We start from the raw sequence: 25,065 nt of genomic DNA on the forward strand, positions 1-25,065 counted from the left end.
AAACCACAAAGTCTGCCGGAAAAATCAGATTCCCGGTCTTAACTAACATATTCTCTATTATTCCTCGAGGGAATTTTATAGAGCGATCAGCTAGTTGAATAGCCATTCGTGTGGTTTTGAGTTCCCCAAGGGCTAATTTAAGGTAAATCGAATAGGGCATCAAATTGATACTAGCCCTCAAATCGGCTAATGCCCTCATACAATAAAGGTCACCCATTAGACATGGAATAGTGAAACTACCCGGATCTTGAAGCTTTTCGGGAAGTGTGTTGGACACCAGCGCTGAACATCTAGCATTTAAAATGACCGATGACACGCTTTCCATCTTCTTTCGGTTGGTGAGCATGTCCTTCAAGAATCAAGCATATTTAGGCATTCCTGCAATAATATCAATAAAAGGTAAATTTACGTTAACTTTCTTGATGAGCTCCATAAATCTTGATTTTTCTTCCTCGAGCTTCTCCAATCTTTGTTTTCTTGGGAATGAGAGTGGTGGTTGATACGCTTTAACAACCGGTTTGACTCGCACCGTGTCTTCTTGACCGTCTGTGTGCTCATTGTCAATACTTTCAACCACATTTTCTGGCTCCTTCTCCTTCTCCGGTTCATTTACACTACCTAGTTCATTCTCTTTCATTAATGGCACACGAAAGTCAGAGACTTCTGGCATTCTTGGTGGATCATAGGTTACCCCACTTCGGGTGGTGATAGCTTTTACTTGCTCATTTCAGGGATTAGATTGCGTATTGCTTGGCAATTCCCCCGGTTTTCTTTTGCTTAATAATTTAGCAAGATTACTCATCTATTTTTCCAATACTTGAATGGAACATTGTTGGTTCCTAAATTGTTGCTCATTCTTCTCATTCGTTTGGCTTATATTGGTAACAAGTTGAGTTTACGATGCAATTAACTTCTCCAACAAACTCTTCATATTTGACTTTTTCTCTTCATGTTGGGGTTTTTTATAAAAACCCGGAGTTTGTTGTTGGAACCCACTACTTGACTCTTGTTGAAAATTGGAATTTTGACCTTGAGGGTTGTAAGGGTTATTGAAGTTTCGGTTAAATTGGGATCTTCCTTGAAATTAGTTGTTATTCCTTTGGCTTATGAAAGTCACTTCTTCTTTCTGAGCCATTGTCAAACCTGCATCACAATCTTTTCCTAAATGTAAACCACCACAGTATTTACACCCCACCTTCATTCCATGGATTTCCTTGGTGATCTTTTCCATGTTTCGAGCAACACCATCTATCTTCACGCTAAGAGAACCAATGTCATCATAAGCACTGGCGCTTGAGACTTGAGCATGACGGGTCATGGGTCTTTCTTGATGCCATTCATGAGAATATTCGGCTTGATTTTCGATTATCTCATAAGCGTCTTGCTCAGTTTTGTCCATGAGTGAACCTCCTACCGCTTAATCAATGGAAATTCGAGTTGCAACATCACAACCCTTGTAAAAGATTTGAACTTTTTGAAAGGTATCCAAACCATGGTTTGGACAACCTCTTAGCATTTTGGAAAATCGATTCCATGCTTCATACAAGGTTTCCATCAGCTTTTGACAAAATTGGGTAATTTCTTGTTAGAGTCTCGTAGACTTAGAAGCTGGAAAATATTTCTTAAGAAATTTTTCCAACATACCATCCCAAGTTTCTATCGTAGCCTCGGGCAATGAATTCAACCAACTCCGTGCTTCCCCGTGGAGTGTCCATGGGAAAAGTCTTAAAAATATGGCTTGATCAGTGTCTAGTTGAAGCTTGAATAGAAGACATATCTCTTGAAAAAGACGAATATGTTCGTTTGCATCTTCATTCGGACCACCACCAAATTGACATCTGTTGTTAATCATTTGGAGAATAGGTCCTTTTATTTCAAATTTTGCTTCACCTGTGGGTGGAGTAATTGCACTTCCTTGTCCGGTTCGGGTTGCCTTCATCTTGGCCGCCATTGATTGTCTTGGTACCACCGGTCTTGCCTCTCCTTCCATTTCAAAATTTGGAGGATGAACGGGTTCACCAAATTTAGAATATCTTGGCTTGGTTGTACTTGATTCTGAATCAAAAGTTTCTTGTTTTGATGAAGATTCAAAAAGTTCAAGTACTTCTTTTAGGATTCTACCAAGCTTTCTATCAGGTTCTGTAAGCGGTGTAAGTAATGGAGAATCTGAACTTCGGGTATGTGGCATACGCAACCTAAAATTTGTCAATCACATAACTAACAAAACTATTAAACGCACCGATTCTATAAGTTTAAAAATCAAAGACTATTAATAATTTAAAAAGAATTAAGAAACTACTTAATCACAGATTAGTTAATAATTCTATTTTGACCCAAACTTTCCCCGGCAGCGGCGTCAAAAACTTGATGTGCAGAACGTGGTATATGAATTATTGTATGAAATAGTATGAAAAAATACCGATTAAAGATTGCTACACACTAACGGGAAGTGTACCCGATCGTGTAGTAGTATAGTAAATGGTAAAATCCGTGTATTGTTCCAAAGACAATATCTAAGTCAAATTAGGATTATAAACTAAATTGTGATTAACTAATAAAATTACAATTACAAGATATTTTGGTTTGCCCTTTTACGATGGGCGAATCAAATGATGAATAAGATTAAAAGACAATATTTTGGTATTTTAAGTTTATGAAAGTAAAAAGATAGTTTTGATATCAAATTAAGGAAATATGCTCATCTAGACTTTTTAAACTTAATGTTGAATGTCATTTAGGATTAAGATCGGATTGATTGGTTATGCACGAGAACTAATTAATTGATTCACCAAGAGTAGTCTTGCGCAAACACTTAAACGGGATTACACGACGCAAGTGATGTTCTTGTCATCTAAGACCTCCTGTTTGTAATCAACTAATTCAACTAGTTTGAAGACTTGAAGAATGATCAAGTCAATGGTGTGTTGTACATGATCCACTCCTATATCAACTAATGGTTTAACTTAGTTCATTCCCTTGGTTCGGTTAAATGCTCAATTCACCCAACCCAAGTAATTAACTAAGTGATATAATAAGATCCCTATAAACGTCACTAGATAAGGCAAATCACTAACACATGTTAATTAATTGAACTAAGTAGTTGAAAGCGTGTGTAACATATTCTAAGGAATTGACCATTCTCCTAAATGATTACATATACTAATTAAGCTATTCCAAAGTATCTACAAGAGTCGTTCTTACATCCTTATGTAAATTAACCATTTGAACTCAACTTATCCCTTTTGGTAAAAGACGGATAAACACATGTCACTAGGTGTAAATCAATACATTTATTTAACAAGATGATGTTTTCTTAATCAAATGAACATATTAACTAGTTGAATCGAAAGGATTAAACTTAACAAGAATGGTTCTTGTATTCAAACATCAAACTATCGTGCATAATAACAATCAATCAATAGTAAACATTCAACATTTCGGTTATTTATCTAGATGAACATAAAATGGACTAGCCAACAATCATGCTTGAAAACTTAAACAAGACATGTAACAAAGATAGAATTCATTGTAAATACAAGATTGACCTTTTAGGAGTAATCTTGGATAAAGCTCTTGGATGATCCTTGATTCTTCAATGATTTAAGTGCATAGATGCACTTTGATAAGCCCAAGAATACTTTGATTCGTATGTTTTTGTCTCTAACCAGAAAGGAAACTGGTGCCCTTTGAAATGAAGCTGGACATGGAATTAAATAGGCTGACAGTGGTTGAAAAGCACTGTGCGTGGCGCTCACAGTAAGGGTGCGCAGAGCGCACTCTTACCTACTTCACTTTGACTTTACAGCTAACGATCGCACCCTCATTTTGACTTGTGTGTGGCAGGGGTGCGCGGCGCGCTCAATTGTGAGCGGCGCGCACAGGTGAATTTTGCACGGGGCGCACGCTGGTTTTCATTTTACAAGATTTCTGATCAAATTACACTTGCGCGGAGGGGTGCGCGGTTACTGTGCGCAGTGCGCGGTTACTGTGCGGGGCGCGCACAGCCTGTTTTTGGATTTCTGAGCTGTTTCATCTTCATTCTAGCATGTTTCTTCAAGTTTATCATGATTATGGACTGAATTACAATGATAATGAAATATGAACGTAAAATCTAAGTTTACATATGATGAACATCAAATGAACTTGATATTACGACTAAAGATATGACTAATTTGAGTAATATCAGGCAGCCCCAAAACCCCTCTCCATCATCGACTTCATCATCATCATCATCATCCTCCATTCAATTTTGATTATTTGCTTGAACCTTCAACACAAACGTGCTTCCTTTGATCGTCCTCTACGCGTTGATATAAGTTAATTGTTCTATAGAGGTATAATTGATAACCCTAATCTTATTAGATCTAATTTTTGTTCAATTACATAGTGTAATCAAGTCTAGTGCTCAATTAATGGTGTCTTGTGTTATCGTTTATCGTTTAATTGCTCGATTGATGTTGTTTGCATGAAAAATGAATTTGTATCTTAATGATCTGATAAAATTGACTTATAAACTGATATTGGATGATTATCTAGATGGATAGAGATCGAAAAACTATTGAGTTTAGACTTTGATTTTGCGTGATTTCGTTATCGTATGCTCAAGATATGCTTAATCGAAGTTTTAGTTAGGGTTTGCATGATATCGGAATTTTCTGAGTTGCATTCTTTGTGTTTTAGCTTATATAAAGTATACTACTGTATTCCTTGTGAAAATTTGTGCAATTTAGACTTAAGATTTGTGTCAAAAGGTTATGTAATGCTCCCGTTATGTCGAAACGAAGATTTACTTTTTAAAGTGAGCTGAATCGTTTTTCAAAGTTACATAAAAATTGCTAGAGTGAACTAGGAATTGATTGAGACTTTATAATTCTGGAATACTTTATTTTAAGTGTTCCTTGACATGTTACATTTGTATGTGAACTTGCGAGAACGTGATTTGCCATGAGATATATGCTCGTCTAAGTGATATGTCCGGTTGATGATTAAAAACTGATGAGTCTGTAAAGGTTTGCAAAACTGTACAAATTGGCTAAAGCAATGTTTCTGATTATTTTATCACTAAAACTTTGAGATGTTTTGAGATGAATCCAATTGGCCATTCATCAAAATCTACTTTCTATATTTTGTGAAAAATGTTTAAAAACTGGGGCAGAAATTTCTGTAATGAACTATGAATTGACACTTTCTGATATTGGACTTTTATTTATCGTATGAGGCTTTGGCTGGACTTTTTGGTATCGATTTTAAGTTTATTTATGATCTGGAGTTGTTCATGATTTAATGATTTATGTGCTATGAGCTATAGTTGAATCTTTCTACGACGTACAAATTTCTAAGACGTGCTTTAAAGTGCAAAAGTGCAATATGCTTAATTATGACTTGTTAAGTGATACTTGAACGAGTGTGATGACCCGGAAATTTCTGACCAAATTTAAACTTAATCTTTGTATGATTAAACGTTTCTGACATAATAAGCAAAGTCTGTAATGTTGAGTCAAGAAAGTTTTGGAACTATATTCATATAATCAATTATTCTTTGACTGTTCTCGACGATTCACGAACAATATATATATAACTTAATTTGCATATATATATATATATATATATATATATATGTATATATATATATATATATGTATATATATATATATATATGTATATATATATATATATATATGTATATATATATATATATATATATATATATATATATATATATATGATTTCAAGTTATTTAGTAAACGATAGTAACATTCGTTTGTTAATTCGATTGATATTTAGATAAGTGAACTAAAACATTTAAGATGAACAAGTAAAACACTAATTTGCTACAGTATTTTCGAATTGCTACAGTACCCAAAATGCTACAGTGTTTTCAAAAATCACTATTTTCTACAGTAAAAAAAACTTTGCTACAGTTACAGTAACTTTGCTACAGTAAAACACTATTTCAAAATGAAAATGTATATATATATTTTACAAGGTGATAAAATAAAATATTAACTTAATCTTAAAACAATTTGATTTAAAATAATATTATTAAATATACATTAATAAATAACGAGACGTTGATTTATAGAAGTAAATGACCAAAATACTCAAATGTGTAAGTTATATTTCAAGTGGTATAATTTATGAATAATTTAAATCTATATTTTGACAAAGGTACGAGTCACGAAACGTAAAGCACAAGTTTTCTCAGTGTACGAAAGGACGTTCGAGAAACCGGAAGCGGGACATAAGTCGAGTGAAGACGTACGACTTATCGGAATAAAAATTACAGATTAACTATGCATGAGAATTTAATATAATATATAAATAATTATATAAATTAAATATATTATATATATTATAAAAAAATATGTCGACGAGCTAAAAGATAAAATATTGTAAGCTGGATCCTTGGCTCATGCGATCGCATGGCTGCACTACACAAACCTCATGAGATCGCATGAGGTGGTTTGGTGGCTCAAGTGCTATAAATTCGATCGTTTTGCGTTTTGTTCACTTCACTTTATTATATATTACTCCGTAAGTTATTTATTTATTTAAATTATTATTATTATTATTATTATTATTATTATTATTATTATTATTATTATTATTATTATTATTAAGATTAATATTATTATTAATCTTATTATTATTAATATTATATTATTAATATTATACATAAAATACTACGACGAGGTTATGTCCAAACGATTCCAAAAATAGTTTTCGAGCGGGATAGAGCTAAGGAAATTATGGGTTATTGCCAAGAAGGTTATGGGTATTGTTCGGGAGTATTACTTCTAAGTCAAACCTAGTATTTATCATCTCTGTTGCATCTACGTACTTTTCTGCAATATTGAATCACAATATTCATACGTAAGCACAAGGTTGGAGAATTCGGATCTCGGGGAGATCTCGTTTGGACTTTTTTAGGGAGATCTCGACATCTCGGAATAGTCTCGGGGAGATCTCGGACGTTGACTTACGTTGACTTTATAGTTTTTTAATAAAAATATACATAAAAACATAAATATATGTATATTTATATACGTTTTTACGAGGTTTTTACAAAAATATCCAAGAAATGAGCGAGAAAATCTTAAAAATTACGAATTTTACAAGAAAATCTTACAAATTGGCAAGAAGATCCGATAAATCGTGGCTTTGACTAAGTTTGACCCCGTTGACCGAGAAATCTCGGGAGATGAACATCTCGTCTCGGTTGCCTTCTAAAAACGAGATCTCAGGGGAGATCTCGGGGAGATCTCGGGAGATTTACAACACTGCGTAAGCATTTATATCTTATCTTTTATATATTAATTGTGTATCCATGTCTAGTGCTCGAGTATATATATTTATGCATGCTTGTATGCTAAATTTTGTCGTTAAATAGTTTATAATGAATCACGAATTAAATACATATATTACTGGTAAAAGGTATATGATATACATGTTTTTGGAAAGCTGGCGAAAAATCAATAACTTTTCATTTAGAAATCGCGTAATTTCGATGAACGAATCAAAAGATATGGTCAACTGAATTATGATTGACGTTAATTGGAATTGCTTTTGAATCTGCAATTAATATTTAAACAACTTGTTTGTAAGATTGATAAATTGGATTTTTGAATATTACCAACCGAGTAAATGAATCCTTATATAAGGTACGTCTCGTTTTGTTGAACTATTGTCAAAATTGACTTTTTGAAACGACTTTGGATAACTTTTGTATGTCGATCTCGAGCATTAGGATTGTGATACACTATAACCTGACCTAGCTTATTAGACATGTATTGACCAACATATGTTCTCTAGGTTGAGATCTACGGTTAATTTTGCATTCCAAGTTTCGGTCATTTTTGGTGAACGACTTTATGTGCTGCTAAGGTGAGTTTCATTTGCTCCCTTTTTAATTGCTTTTGCAATATATATTTTTGGGCTGAGAATACATGCACGTTATTTTAAACGCAATGGATACAAGTACATACTAAATTCTACACTGAGTTTGAACCGAAAATCCCTTAGCTTTGGTAACTAGTAACTGCCGGTTATAAGAACTGGTGGGCGCGAGTAGTAGTATATGGATCCATAGGGCTTGATAACCCCGTCCGAGCTAGAGCACTAGCCTTTTAACGGACGTATGCTATTTGAGAAGCGTACACGTTGGTTTGCGTGTATTATTAAGATGATTATACAAAGGGTATAAATTATATATACATTAAGTTTAGTTACCAGGGTGCTCAATTTCGTAGAATATTTTGATAAAAGTTTCTGGATGAAACAACTGAAAACTTGTGATTTACCTTTATATACAGATTATGCGCAACATTAAAACTATGAACTCACCAACCTTTGTGTTGACACTTTTAAGCATGTTTATTCTCAGGTTTCTAGAAGTCTTCCGCTGTTTGCTTATATGTGATACAAGCTATGTGCATGGAGTCATACATGCTTTATTCAAGAAAACTTTGCATTCACAAAATCATCACCGTGTATCTTATTTTGACTTCATTATCAACGGATGTATTATGGTAAACTATTATTTATGGTGATTGTCTATATGTAGAAATCATCAAACGTTGAAACCCTTAGAAATTGATATTCATTTATTGTGTACCTTTTGAAAAGAATGCAATGTTTACAAAACGTATCATATAGAGGTCAAATACCTCGCAATGAAATCAATGAATGACGTGTTCGTCCAGATGGATTTGGACGGGTCGTCACAGTTGGTATCAGAGCTTGAGGTCATAGGGAACCAGAATTTGCATTAGTGTGTTTAACTGATAATTGTTAGGATGCATTAGTGAGTCTGGACTATGACTGTATCTGTTTTTACCGAGTTTTGCTTACCATTTATTGTCGGAAATTACTTGCTTATCATTCCTAAGTCTAGACATATCTTACTGCATTTACTGCATAGATAGTGTATCGACAAAATTCATATCTTAGCGTATCTGTTACTTTAAACTTTTCCTGGCATCTTCCGAAAATTTCTCCGTAATTTATGGAATTTTGGTATTATATATATGTAAATTATGTATTGAAGAATACCAAATCTAAGTCCTATAATCTATTTCACATCAAAAATCATTTCCCTGATTACACAAAATGGATCCTGTATCTAGTTCAAATTCCTTAAACTCTGACAGCTATTCCGATATGGATATTCACCTGAACTCCGAAGATAGTGTAACCAGAATGGATCAACCAATCAGCCATCACCTATTCTGGATGAATTGGGGATGGGTTCGTAGCCTACTTAGTCATTGGAGACAAGAAGAAGGTGATCCCTTCCATCCACCACATTCCCCTCTTGGCGAAGAACCTGAAGCACTTACTGGCGAACTTGTTCGTAATACCATTTTTTCTCTCGTCTCCAGAGTATCTCATCACGATTATATACTATCCCATATTCTAAATCTTATTTATCCGATCGTCCGAACCACCGATCATCCCGGTATAATAGAAGAAGTCAACCAGCTTCGTGCTCGGGTAGTGGCTTTGGAGAATATGGTGCAAGGGTTACGAACACCACCAACAGCACCAGCAGCATAACCAGTACCACCATCATCAACACCAACAGTACCATTACCACCACCAACAATCACATCCACATCACACGCCTCAACATCACAATCTGTCCCTCGGATATCAACATCATACGCACCATAGGTACCAAGGAGTACCAACAACAATAAACGATGAAGTATTGATTCATAACTTCATCGAAGAAATATTCTACGGCGATTAGGTAATCTCTAAAATCTTAGAGATTATTTATCCCAGTTTTAACCGTAAATCAGATGAATAGAGATGATAGAAGGAAGAATAGAAACCTTGACAAGAATGGTGCGTAAGGTACAAGCTAGACTTGTTTTACCAACAGCATCAAAAGTACCCTTAGCCTCACCAGCACAGTCAGTGCTGTCAACATCGCCTCTAACATCACAAGCTCCGTCAGTTCAAGAAAGCACCGTGGACATCATTACGAGTCAACAACGAATATATTGTATCAATGAGTTATGAAGTAATAACTCAATTCCTCTAAAGAATTTATATGTATATCTTATATATATAAATTTTAAAACTATCATAAATCTTTTCGTACTAAGCTATTACTTATGAATTTTAAGGGGTAAATATTACTCGGATAATTCATATTACTAATATGTTATAATGTACATCTTTTGTTAACAACTTAACATTCGTTAACTACAATCTCTGTTTCAACTCAATGAATTCCATTTCATAATAAATCAAGTGTATTATTCAATTACATAATTGATTTTACATTTTCATTTTCAACATACTCGAAACTTTCCAGAAAACATCATCTGTGCCTTGTAAGGTTCACAAAAATTCCACGAGCATCAACATCCTTCACCGAGGAATATCAATAAGAATAAATAATGAAGTATTGATTTCGTTAGTAAAATACTCCGCAAAAATTATGTAATCTCTAATGTTTTAGAGATTATTCATTTCTAATTCAAGCCGAAAATCAAATGAGCTTAATATGATATTAACTCATTAAATCTGTATTACATCTGAAGAAAATATACATACATATATTTTCATAAAGACTGTAATGAAAATTCTTTTGTACAAAGTATTAATTGTGAAATCTTTAATGGGTAGGTAATACTCGGGAAATATATAAGTTCACAATTAATATGTTACATTGTACATTCTTCAACTTTGATTCAAAAAAAAAATTATTAACAATACTCACAACGATATACGATCGTTTTCATACAAATTCAATTACATATTCTGATATTGACGGATTAGAATCCAAGTCATAACTCTGAATCGGTGACATCATTCTTAGATCTCTACATCTTTCAAAGTTATACTTTGACTTTAAAACTGTGCAAGATCCTTTAATGTTGTTAATACCGAAAATAATCTTGCAATTCTTTTCAAGATATCAATTTTCATCACACTTCCAACCAGTCAACTTCAACTTTTCAGATTAAGCCTTATTGTAACCTTGACATATACATTCTTGTTATTGGGGAATCTTTCATGTCCCACCACATTAGCAGTAAACTTACCAGCAACTTCATTAGTCATTGGCTTAAGTCTCTTCGAAAAACCATTATAATTGTTCATTGAAACCCTATCATGTACTCATCCACATCTTGTAACAATAATTGCCATACCAACTATCGGGAATTACCAATCAGTATTTCGAATTTTGCAGCAATTCTATGCCAACAGTTATATATATACATATAATGTCTATCTTCTAGACTTACATACTCCGAATGTGAAGTTTCTGAAAAACATCCCAAACTACGAAACTAGTTCTCCAAAATTGAAAAAATGTTGATGAAGCAGCAAAAACTGTAAACGACCTTAACAGTCAAAAGTTTGATGATAAAGAGTAGTGTGTTGGAAAAGCACAGAAAAAGAGAAAGTTTGGTACTGAAAAACGGATTGAGCAAAGTATGAAGGAGGCTGTGGACAAATCACAAAGAATAAACCTGCCTTCAAAGAATCCAAATGATTCAGTATCTGCTGAAGCCATTAACTAATACATTGCTTCCGAATCTAAACCCTTGCGGACAATATTCTTCATCATCCTCTGATATTAGAAATTCTAAGATATCATCGTATCTTTCATTATAAATATCCTCCATATTTCTGGAGATAATTCCATAATCAATCTTATCGAAAATCAATTTTCTCCTTGCGATATCTGTGTAACATCATAAAAGAAACTATTTTAGTTTCTAAATTCTGAAACCTTCGAGTTTAAAATATGAATATTTTTGAAGTGGTGTTGGGAGCTGAAGCATGAGTTAGTATAATATAATGACACTTGATCAACGTGATTATATTACAGTAAGTCATGCTGAGTTTCTAATGGAACTTGATAAAGGTTCACAGATCACACCCTCATCATGAACCATGTTACATAACTCTTTTATTCTATTTAACCTCTAAACATATCAAGAAAATATTTTTCTTGATGATTCAGTTTTTTCCGGATATTCTGGTAATTTGACAAATCAAGATCGTGCCATTACGATTACCTTCTCAGAACATTAATTATGTTCATCCGAAACTTCATACCTATAAATTTTGGACCATTATCCGCTTGACTTAAGGTCGGGAAGAGAAATCGAAAGCATGGAGCTCTGAAATATAAAGGAGAATATAAGCCCAATAACAACCTCAAAATTTTCAAACCGTGTATATCAATGCGTATAGCAATATAAAGACACGGGAGAATGAAAAATACTATAATCCCAAGGTAATGGTAGAAGAAAATAACTTCCTCTGGTGGTAGATGAAAAAGAAGAATGACAGATATGAAAGTTAGGAGTATATCAAGAATCAGAACTGGATGAAGCATTTCACAATCTTTTGAAAGTATGAAATAAGGAAGAAGATTATAGGAGTGGTGAAAATAAATGGAACGGAAGAAGTCAATTTATAGCGAAATATCAGACATAGCAATCGAGGCAGATTACGTATTTAATCAAAAGAAATCTCAATTTCCTTAAATTTCGAAGAATCAAATCTTATTCAGATATGAAGATTTTCTATTCCATAAATTCCGGAATTTCCACCATGACTACGTCAGAAGTTAAGATAAACCGTTATTCCCTCATTTCACTATTTTACAATAACTTATCGCATAAGCTTCGAGTAATTGGATTGTTTTATCCATTTTATTCAACGGTGATAAAATTCTATTTATCAACTCATATTCATCATGAAAACATTTTTAGTGTTAGCCATGACGACCTCACTCAAATTTCGGGACGAAATTTCTTTAACGGGTAGGTACTGTGATGACCCGAAAATTTCTGACCAAATTTAAACTTAATCTTTGTATGATTAAACGTTTGCGACACGATAAGCAAAGTCTGTAATGTTGACTCACGAAAGTTTTGGAACTATATTCATATAATCAATTATTCTTTGACTGTTCTCGACGATTCACGAACAATATATATATAACTTAATGTGTATATATATATATATATATATATATATATATATATATATATATATATATATATATATGATTTCAAGTTATTTAGTAAACGATAGTAACATTCGTTTGTTAATTCGATTGATATTCAGATAAGTGAACTAAAACGTTTAAGATGAACAAGTAAAACACTAATTTGCTACAGTATTTTCGAATTGCTACAGTACCCAAAATGCTACAGTTTTTTCGAAAATCACTATTTTCTACAGTAAAAAAAAACTTTGCTACAGTTACAGTAACTTTGCTACAGTGAAACACTATTTCAAAATGAAAATGTATATATATATATTTTACAAGGTGATAAAATAAAATATTAACTTAATCTTAAAACGATTCGATTTAAAATAATATTATTAAATATATATTAATAAATAACTAGACGTTGATTTATAGAAATAAATGACCAAAACACTCAAATGTATAAGTTATATTTCAAGTGGTATAATTTATGGATAATTTAAATCTATATTTTGACAAAGGTACGAGTCACGAAACGTAAAGCACAAGTTTTCTCAGTGTACGAAAGGACGTTCGAGAAACCAGAAGTGGGACATAAGTCGAGTGAAGACGTACGACTTATCGGAACAAAAATTACAGATTAAGTATGCATGAGAATTTAATATAATATATAAATAATTATATAAATTAAATATATTATATATATTATAAAAAAATATGTCGACGAGCTAAAAGATAAAAGATTGTGAGCTGGATCCTTGGCTCATGCGATCGCATGGCTGCACCACACAAGCCTCATGCGATCGCATGAGGTGGTTTGGTGGCTCAAGTGCTATAAATTCGATCATTTTGCGTTTTGTTCACTTCACTTTATTATATATTACTCCGTAAGTTATTTATTTATTTAAATTATTATCATTATTATTATTATTATTATTATTATTATTAAGATTAATATTATTATTAATATTATTAGTATTATACATAAAATACTACGACGAGGTTATGTCCAAACGATTTCAAAAATAGTTTTCGAGCGGGATAGAGCTAAGGAAATTATGGGTTATTGCCAAGAAGGTTATGGGTATTGTTCGGGAGTATTACTTCTAAGTCAAACCTAGTGTTTATCATTTCTGTTGCGTCTACGTACTTTTCTACAATATTGAATCACAATATTGATACGTAAGCATTTATATCTTATCTTTTATATATTAATTGTGTATCCATGTCTAGTGCTCGAGTATATATATTTATGCATGCTTGTATGCTAAATGTCATCGTTAACAATTTATAATGAATCACTAATTAAATACATATATTACTGGTAAAAGTTATATGATATACATGTTTTTAAAAAGCTGGCGAAAAATCAATAACTTTTCATTTAGAAATCGCGTAATTTCGATGAACGAATCAAAAGATATGGTCAACTGAATTATGATTGACATTAATTGGAATTGCTTTTGAATCTGCAATTAATATTTAAACAACTTGTTTATAAGATTGATAAATTGGATTTTTGAATATTACCAACCGAGTAAATGAATCATTATATAAGGTACGTCTCGTTTTGTTGAACTATTGTCAAAATTGACTTTTTGAAACGACTTTCGATAACTTTTGTATGTCGATCTCGAGCATTAGGATTGTGATACACTATGACCTGACCTAGCTTATTAGACATGTATTGACCAACATATGTTCTCTAGGTTGAGATCTACGGTTAATTTTGCATTCCAAGTTTCGGTCATTTTTGGTGAACGACCTTATGTGCTGCTAAGGTGAGTTTCATTTGCTCCCTTTTTAATTGCTTTTGCAATATATATTTTTAGGCTGAGAATACATGCACTTTATTTTAAACGCAATGGATACAAGTACATACTAAATTTTACACCGAGTTTGAACCGAAAATCCCTTAGCTTTGGTAACTAGTAACTGCCGGTTATAAGAACTGGTGGGCGCGAGTAGTAGTATATAGATCCATAGGGCTTGATAACCCCGTCCGAGCTAGAGCACTAGCCTTTTAATAGACGTATGCTATTTGAGAAGCGTACACATTGGTTTGCGTGTATTATTAAGATGATTATACAAAGGGTATAAATTATATATACATTAAGTTTAGTTACCAGGGTGCTCAATTTTGTAGAATATTTTGATAAACGTTTCTGGATGAAATAACTAAAAACTTGTGATTTACCTTTATATATAGATTATGCGCAACATTAAAACTATGAACTCACCAACCTTTGTGTTGACACTTTTAAGCATGTTTATTCTCAGGTTTCTAGAAGTCTTCCGCTGTTTGTGTCATAACCCGTCCTTAACCATAAGAACGCGTTAGATAACGTATGATTTCATTGCGAGGTATTGACCTCTATATGAGACATTTTTGAAAGAAAACTGCATATATTATACATTACAAACCATAACCATTATTTTTGTTACAAGCTTAAGACAATAAAAAGAAGATTAACGTTTAGCGATAATCTTCGACTTACAAACTTTACAAATGATGACAACAACACGGTTTCTAGCATATTTTACAATACAACATCTCGGATATGCAGTTTTATTTTTGACACAAACATGCGTACGCAAGATCCTGGTTAGATCCAACATGATGCAACGGAAGCTTCTAATTATCACCTGAGAATAGACATGTTTAAAACGTCAACATAAAGTTGGTGAGATATAGGTTTAATGCCGGCAGCAATATATATATAGACCACAAGATTTCGTATATAAACAGTTTAATAAAAGTATTCTAAGTGGTTGAGCACTTGGTAACCATACTTAACATTTTCACGTCGCATATTCCCTTTAATATGAAATCTTACTACACCGTACCAAGTGTAGTCACAAAACGAAGTACTGTGCAACCGTTGAATACTGGTCGTCCAGTCCGGTTGGGGTTGTCAGGCCCGATAGATCTATCAACAGGATTCGCGTTTACAATACCGCTGTAAATATTAGTTACCAAGCTACAGGGAAGTATGCCAGTGGTACAACTCAACGTAGAACATATTTTTCAGTTACTTGTGTCCATATCGTAAAACATAAAATACATGTATTCTCATCCCGAAATATTTAGAGTTTAAAAGTGGGACTATATACTCACTCTTGTCTTGATGATATAAATAATTTGACTCGGTCTTCCGGTTGATATCACGAACCTATCCATATATAATATATCAATATGTTTTCATTTTTAAACAAACGTTATAAATATATACTTGTTATACTTTTAATACTTTGAATAATTCCTTAGTCCGTAGTTAGCAGTCCGATGTTAGTAATTCAATTTTAATGGTTCATTTTTAGATGTTTAATATACCCGCAATGAAATAAATAAAACCCCCAACGAAATCAATAAAACCCCATCGTATATGTGTTGGTCGAGATTAATCTTGACCCATGGTACCGGTGTTGTCAAATGACGTGTTGCGTACATAAAGTACCGGTGTTGTCAAATGACGTGTTGCGTACAATCATGGGATCTTATGATTAATCTTCTCGTGTTGTTTACGGGTGATCCTGAACCATATAAAATTGAATTATAAGTACATATATATAAAATATCATGTTATCTTAGAAATATGTGATTTATATCATTTTTTTCCAATTGATCCCGTAGTTGAAATGATCTAGGATAACCAATTTTGTTTCGGTCATAGTTTCTTCGTTACAAATCCGTTTTCGTTGATTCAAATTGCCATCTTCTTGGATCGAGTTCTTCTTTAAGACTATGAACTGTAAATACCTTGGTTTGTATTCAAAATCATACGGCATAAGTGAAACATTAGTGAAACATATGAAGTTAAACATTTTTGTTACAACAAAATCATTTAATGACCATTTTTCTAAAAATACTTATACTTTGAAAAACCAAGTTTTACCTTGTTAAATTAGCATATACATAAGTTATATTACAGGTCTTGAAGTATTTTAAAAGTTAAGTTAGAAGGATCTATTTAGTTTGCAAACAAGTTTGAAAACATTCAAACTATGTTCTTGTTGTTAAACTTGTATACCACAAAATATGATAGCTATATATATATGAATCGAATAAGGTTATGAACATAAATTCTACCTCAAGTTCCTTGGATAAGATTGCTGTAAAAGAGGAGTAAGAAGCTAGAATCAAAAGGGTGATAGAAGTGGATGAAAGATTGGAAGTAAGTTGGTGTTCTTGGAAGGTTTTCTTGAAGTGTTTTTGTATGGTTTTCTTATGGTGTTTTAGTATGGTTTTTGAAGCTAGATCTTCTTGGAAACTTTGCTGAATTGATTAAGGGTTTTAAGGCTATGGAAGAGTGTGTGTTTTGCTAGAAAAATGAGAGTAATACTTGAATCAAAATGAGGATCCCATGACCTCCTTAAAAACGTGATTATGAGGGGGACATGGACAAATTTTCAAGTTGTAATCTTGTGTAATTAGTCAATAAGCTTCCAAATTCAATTACCTTATACCAAGGGCAGTATAAAGGGCTGGTTAGGTGGTGATTTGACATGTATATACCAATAGTAAATACGTATAGAAGCTAGGTATGATACGAGTACAAATACTCTAGGTATACGTATAGAAATTTTGTGAAAAATGGAAAGAGGATTCAAATATAGCTATCTTTTGTGAATACACTTACATGGTTTTATGTATTTAAGTCTTTAAAAGTGATTAAATACATTACTTATACAATATATGTATAACATTATAAGTCTTAAGTATTTATGTCAAATAACGTTACGTATAGTTATCGTTTTGAAAACTTAAGTTAGTAGTTTCAAAATATACTTGTAACTTATTGTTATTAATACAAAATGAGATATTAAAACATTCTTTAATCATGTTAAATATGTATATATACATATATATACACAAACGTATAATTATCATATATTGTATAGTTCGTGATATCATCGGTCAAACTAGACGGTCAAACGTTGTGTAAAACTCTTTTCGGAAACATAAGTCTCAACAATTTGGATTGCTTATCAAGTTGGCAAGGTTTAATTTATGTAAATATTAATCTTATAAGTATAGAATGATCGAAAAAGTGCGGGTCGTTACATTACCTCCCCGTTAAATAAATTTCGTCCCGAAATTTTAAAATTGTACCTATTTTGCGTCATCGAGAAACAAGTGCGGATACTTTCGTTTCATCTGATCCTCGCGTTCCCAAGTAAACTCGGGACCTCTTCTAGCATTCCAACGAACCTTAACAATCGGTATATTACTCTGTTTGAGCTGTTTAACTTCACGGTCCATGATTTCGATTGGTTCTTCGACGAATTGTAGTTTCTCGTCGACATGGATTTCTTCAAGAGGAATGGTGAGGTCTTCCTTTGCAAGACACTTCTTAAGGTTTGAGACGTGAAAGGTATTATGTACTCCGGCGAGTTGTTGTGGTAACTCGAGTCGATAAGCTACCGGTCCAATGCGTTCGATGATCTTAAACGGGCCTACGTATCTTGGGTTCAGTTTACCCCTTTTGCCGAAACGTATTACACCTTTCCAAGGTGACACCTTTAGCATAACCATGTCCCCGACCTGAAACTCTAATGGTTTCCTTCGAACATCGGCGTAGCTCTTTTGGCGACTACGGGCTGTTTTCAATCTCTCCTTGATTTGTACTATCTTCTCGGTCGTTTCATGTATGATCTCGGGACCAGTTAAATGTCGATCTCCTACTTCATTCCAACAGATAGGAGATCTACACTTCCTTCCGTACAATGCTTCGAATGGCGCAGCTCCAATGCTCGCATGATAACTATTATTATACGAGAATTCTGCTAACGGTAGATATTTATCCCATCCGTTTCCAAAATCGATCACACATGCCCTGAGCATGTCTTCGAGAGTCTGAATCGTTCTTTCACTCTGTCCATCGGTTTGTGGATGATATGCGGTACTCATATCCAACCGAGTTCCTAGTGCCTCCTGTAGTGATTGCCAAAATTTTGAAGTAAATCTACTATCACGATCGGATATAATGGAAATAGGTATTCCATGCCTTGAAACTATTTCCTTTATATATAATCGTAATAATTTCTCCATTCTATCTGTTTCCTTTATAGGCAAGAAATGTGCAGATTTGGTAAGACGATCAACAATTACCCAAATGGTGTCGTATCCCCAGGCAGTCTTTGGTAACTTCGTGATGAAATCCATGGTAATACCGTCCCATTTCCATTCTGGAATTTCTGGTTGTTGAAGTAACCCTGACGGCTTTTGGTGTTCTGCCTTGACTTTGGAACAAGTTAAACACTCCCCAACATATGTTGCAACGTCGGTCTTTAAATTAGGCCACCAATAACGTGTCTTAAGATCTTGATACATCTTTCCAACTCCAGGATGTATCGAGTATCTTGTCTTATGTGCCTCGTTCAATATCAACTTCCTTAATCCACCCAACTTCGGTACCCAAATACGATTTGAAAAATATCTAATTCCGTCTTCCCGTATAACGAGTTGCTTCTCATACTTCTTCATTATTTCATTCTTTATGTTTTCTTTATTGAGTGCTTCTCGTTGAACTTCTTTGATTTGTGAGTTGAGATTCATACGAATTTTTATGTTCATTGCTCGAACTCGAATTGGTTCTCGTTCCTTTCTGCTTAGTGCGTCAGCCACCACATTCGCTTTCCCGGGATGATAACGAATTTCACAATCATAGTCGTTTATTAACTCGACCCACCTACGTTGCCTCATGTTCAATTGTTTCTGATCAAAAATATGTTGAAGGCTTTTATGATCAGTAAACACAGTGAATTTAACCCCATACAAGTAATGTCTCCACATCTTCAATGCAAACACGACTGCTCCCAGTTCTAGATCGTGCGTCGTATAATTCCGCTCGTGAATCTTCAATTGTCGGGATGCAAATGCAATTACTTTCTTTCGTTGCATAAGAACACAACCAAAACCTTGTCGCGAAGCGTCACAATATATTTCAAAATCATCGTTCCCTTCTGGTAACGATAAAATAGGCGCCGTAGTTAACTTCTTCTTCAGTATTTGAAATGCGTTCTCCTGCTCCGAGGTCCATTCATATTTCTTCCCTTTTTGCGTTAACGCTGTCAATGGCTTAGCTATTCGGGAAAAATCTTGAATAAACCTTCTATAATAACCGGCTAAACCCAAAAATTGGCGTATCTGTGTTGGTGTCTTAGGAGTCTCCCATTTTTCAATAGTTTCAGTTTTTGCTGGATCAACCTGAATTCCTTCGCTATTAACAACATGGCCAAGAAATTGCACTTCTTTCAACCAAAAAGCACACTTAGAAAATTTAGCATATAGCTGTTCTTTTCTTAACAACTCCAATATCAACCTTAAATGCTCTTCATGCTCTTGCTCACTCTTGGAATAGATAAGAATATCATCAATGAAAACGATAACAAACTTATCTAAATACGGACTACAAACTCGATTCATGAGGTCCATGAATACAGCTGGCGCATTCGTCAATCCAAACGGCATAACCAAAAATTCGTAATGACCATAACGTGTCCGAAAAGCAGTTTTCGGAATGTCCTCTTCTTTAACGCGTAGTTGATGATAGCCCGATCTTAGATCGATTTTCGAATAAATACATGATCCTTGCAGTTGATCAAATAAGTCATCAATTCTCGGTAGTGGATATCGATTCTTGATAGTTAACTTATTTAATTCACGATAGTCTATACACATCCTGAAAGATCCATCTTTCTTCTTAACAAACAAAATTGGAGCTCCCCACGGTGAAGTACTCGGTCGTATGAATCCACGGTCCAGTAATTCTTTTAACTGACTTTGAAGTTCTTTTAACTCGGACGGTGCAAGTCTATATGGAGCACGAGCCACTGGTGCAGCTCCTGGTACTAAATCTATTTGAAATTCTACCGATCTAAATGGAGGTAATCCCGGCAATTCTTCCGGAAAAACTTCAGGAAAATCTCTTGCCACAGGCACGTCGTTGATGCACTTTTCTTTCTTTTCGACTTTATTAACATGTGCTAAAATAGCGTAACATCCCTTTTCTAAACACTTCTTGGCTTTCAAACAGCTAATGAGTTTTAGCTTTGAATTACCCTTCTCTCCATAAATCATCACCGGTATTTTATCCTTACCAGGAATACGAATTGCCTTCTTGGCACAAACAACTTCCGCTCCTATTTTGGACATCCAGTCCATGCCGACTATTACATCAAAACCTCCTAATTCTACGGGTATTAAGTCGATTTTAAATGTTTCTCCGGCTAGATTTATTTCACAATCACGACAAATTTTATCGGCTTTAATTAGTTTACCATTAGCTAACTCAATCAAGTACTTAGCATCCAGAGGTAATGATGGACAATTCAATTTAGTGTAAAAATTTATACACACGTAACTTCTATCGGCGCCAGTATCAAATAAAATAGATGCTGATAAGTTATTAATGGTAAACGTACCCGTAACAAGCTCCGGGTCTTCTCGTGCCTCTCTAGCATTAATAACAAACGCTCTTCCACGTGCAGGTCCACCATTCTGATTCGGGCACTGGCTCTTATAGTGACCTTGTTTTCCACACCCAAAACAAGTAATGTTAGCCAAAGCAGTTCTATTTGCGTTGGTGGCAGGAGTCTTGTTACCATTTGCATTTGTAACGAGAGCCTTACAATCTTCAGCAAGATGTCCCTGTCGATTGCATTTGGTGCACAACACACTACAGTAACCAAAGTGATGTTTGTGACAACGGTTGCATAAAGGACTTTGTCCTTTGTAACCAAAGCCTGAACCGCTACCCGCACCTTTCGTGGTTTCTTGTTTCTTATAAGGTTGTTGTGGGTTACCTCGATCATAACCTCCATTCCACTTTTTCTTGTTCCCCAATACCTTCACCTCAGTATTGAATGCTTTCTTGTCCAAAATGACCTGATCCATTAGCTCGTTTGCCATGGTTATAGCTTCATGAATTGTCTTAGGTTTCGATGCTGTAACGTTTGCCTTGACCTTTTTGGGCAAACCACCTTTGTACATTTCAATCTTCCGTGCTTCGGTTGGAACCAATTCAGGACATAGTAAAACCAATTCCATGAATCGCTGATTGTAGTTGGTGATTTCAGTACCAACCACCTTCAAACTTCGTAACTCATCTTCTAACTTAATAACCTCATTCCTTGGACAATACTCGGTGATTATCATTGTTTTGAATTCTTCCCATGGAGTATCATAAGCTACATCTCCTCCTACCGCCTTCACATAATTCTTCCACCATGTGAGTGCACTATCTTGTAAAGTGCATGATGCATACTTGGTCATGTCCTTTTCAACACAACCACTGATTTTAAACACAGTCTCCATTTTTTCTATCCATCGGGTTAAACCGATCGGTCCTTCTGTTCCACTGAATGATGAGGGCTTGCAAGCTTGGAAAGTCTTGTAAGTACATCCTACACGAGGATTTGGATTAACTGCAGCAGCTCTTGCAGCTTCGACCCATAACATTCTATCGTTCACTCGTTGATTGATGAGTTCCTCGAGTTCTTGTTCCGTCATTCGATTCAATCGCGCCATTTCCTAATGAAAAAAAATAATTATTCACATGGATTATTATAGATGTAGTGTGTATTTATAGTACATTATAGCTTGTTAATAATATGAACCAGGTATTATTATAAAAGCCTTTTCTTCTTATTAGCGTTTTATAATTATATCTTGGGTAGTACCTACCCGTTAATGTTCATACTTAATAGCTTAGTACAGAACCAATTACTACAATCTAAATAATACTTAACCATGGAAAATTATTGCATTTCATACTTCGCTATTTTACATATGCTTATCTTACATCAAACTTTAAGCAAACCACACTAATAATATTATACAAAACATTATTTGATTCCATGGTTTAATACGGCAGTGCATCGTTCGGTCTATTTTCTAGGGCGTTTAGTTCCAATGAATGGCCTAACGCTTATCCTAGCTGTCTGCCTACGTTTTGGCTGAGGAGCCGAAGAACTAGACGCCGGGATAGCACTAATAGGAATAGCGGGAATAGGGGTGGTAGTGTTGAGTGGAATTGGTGCCACGTCATTCTCACTAAGTTCGGGATTTGAATTTTCTAATTCATTCGCTTTTCGTTTCTTTCCTTGATCGAATTTTTCTTTCGTAATTTCTAGTATTTCTTCCTCGGGTTCACTTTCTTCTTCGGGTTCACTTTCCTCTTCGGGTTCACTTTCCTCCTCGGGTTCACTTTCCGATATTTCAATAGTTGGTTCATCCGGAAATTGTGAGTCTTCCCCAAAAATACCACTTTCGTCATCGGATATGTTAATGACTGAAACACAATCTGAAGGTTCTGATTCGGAGTCGCTGAATGTGATAATAAGTTTCGAGCCCGACATCTATCACACAACAACTAACCCATTAGTACTTACATAATATTTACACATAAATTTTAACCAACAGTGATAAGCAATGGTTTTTTTTTTTTTTTTTTAAAATCAGACCCGGTCAAAGTCCAGACTTTACTAATGTATCCTAACGACTTCTTGGTTAGACACACTAATGCAAACCTGGTTCGCTAAGACCAACGCTCTGATACCACATGTCATAACCCGTCCTTAACCATAAGAACGCGTTAGATAACGTATGATTTCATTGCGAGGTATTGACCTCTATATGAGACATTTTTGAAAGAAAACTGCATATATTATACATTACAAACCATAACCATTATTTTTGTTACAAGCTTAAGACAATAAAAAGAAGATTAACGTTTAGCGATAATCTTCGACTTACAAACTTTACAAATGATGACAACAACACGGTTTCTAGCATATTTTACAATACAACATCTCGGATATGCAGTTTTATTTTTGACACAAACATGCGTACGCAAGATCCTGGTTAGATCCAACATGATGCAACGGAAGCTTCTAATTATCACCTGAGAATAGACATGTTTAAAACGTCAACATAAAGTTGGTGAGATATAGGTTTAATGCCGGCAGCAATATATATATAGACCACAAGATTTCGTATATAAACAGTTTAATAAAAGTATTCTAAGTGGTTGAGCACTTGATAACCATACTTAACATTTTCACGTCGCATATTCCCTTTAATATGAAATCTTACTACACCGTACCAAGTGTAGTCACAAAACGAAGTACTGTGCAACCGTTGAATACTGGTCGTCCAGTCCGGTTGGGGTTGTCAGGCCCGATAGATCTATCAACAGGATTCGCGTTTACAATACCGCTGTAAATATTAGTTACCAAGCTACAGGGAAGTATGCCAGTGGTACAACTCAACGTAGAACATATTTTTCAGTTACTTGTGTCCATATCGTAAAACATAAAATACATGTATTCTCATCCCGAAATATTTAGAGTTTAAAAGTGGGACTATATACTCACTCTTGTCTTGATGATATAAATAATTTGACTCGGTCTTCCGGTTGATATCACGAACCTATCCATATATAATATATCAATATGTTTTCATTTTTAAACAAACGTTATAAATATATACTTGTTATACTTTTAATACTTTGAATAATTCCTTAGTCCGTAGTTAGCAGTCCGATGTTAGTAATTCAATTTTAATGGTTCATTTTTAGATGTTTAATATACCCGCAATGAAATAAATAAAACCCCCAACGAAATCAATAAAACCCCATCGTATATGTGTTGGTCGAGATTAATCTTGACCCATGGTACCGGTGTTGTCAAATGACGTGTTGCGTACATAAAGTACCGGTGTTGTCAAATGACGTGTTGCGTACAATCATGGGATCTTATGATTAATCTTCTCGTGTTGTTTACGGGTGATCCTGAACCATATAAAATTGAATTATAAGTACATATATATAAAATATCATGTTATCTTAGAAATATGTGATTTATATCATTTTTTTCCAATTGATCCCGTAGTTGAAATGATCTAGGATAACCAATTTTGTTTCGGTCATAGTTTCTTCGTTACAAATCCGTTTTCGTTGATTCAAATTGCCATCTTCTTGGATCGAGTTCTTCTTTAAGACTATGAACTGTAAATACCTTGGTTTGTATTCAAAATCATACGGCATAAGTGAAACATTAGTGAAACATATGAAGTTAAACATTTTTGTTACAAC

At 34.2% G+C, this 25,065-nt stretch overlaps 1 non-coding gene across 1 annotated transcript; it reads left to right on the forward strand.

Moving 5' to 3' along the window:
• The first annotated feature begins 1,487 nt into the window (after nucleotides 1-1,487).
• Nucleotides 1,488-1,594, forward strand: LOC139865503 (small nucleolar RNA R71). The gene has a single exon (XR_011765019.1). It is a non-coding gene; the product is annotated as a small nucleolar RNA R71 (small nucleolar RNA).
• The last annotated feature ends 23,471 nt before the right edge of the window (nucleotides 1,595-25,065 follow it).

This window comes from Rutidosis leptorrhynchoides, chromosome 8 (genome assembly GCF_046630445.1).
Source record: "Rutidosis leptorrhynchoides isolate AG116_Rl617_1_P2 chromosome 8, CSIRO_AGI_Rlap_v1, whole genome shotgun sequence".
NCBI classification, from domain to species: Eukaryota; Viridiplantae; Streptophyta; class Magnoliopsida; order Asterales; family Asteraceae; genus Rutidosis; species Rutidosis leptorrhynchoides.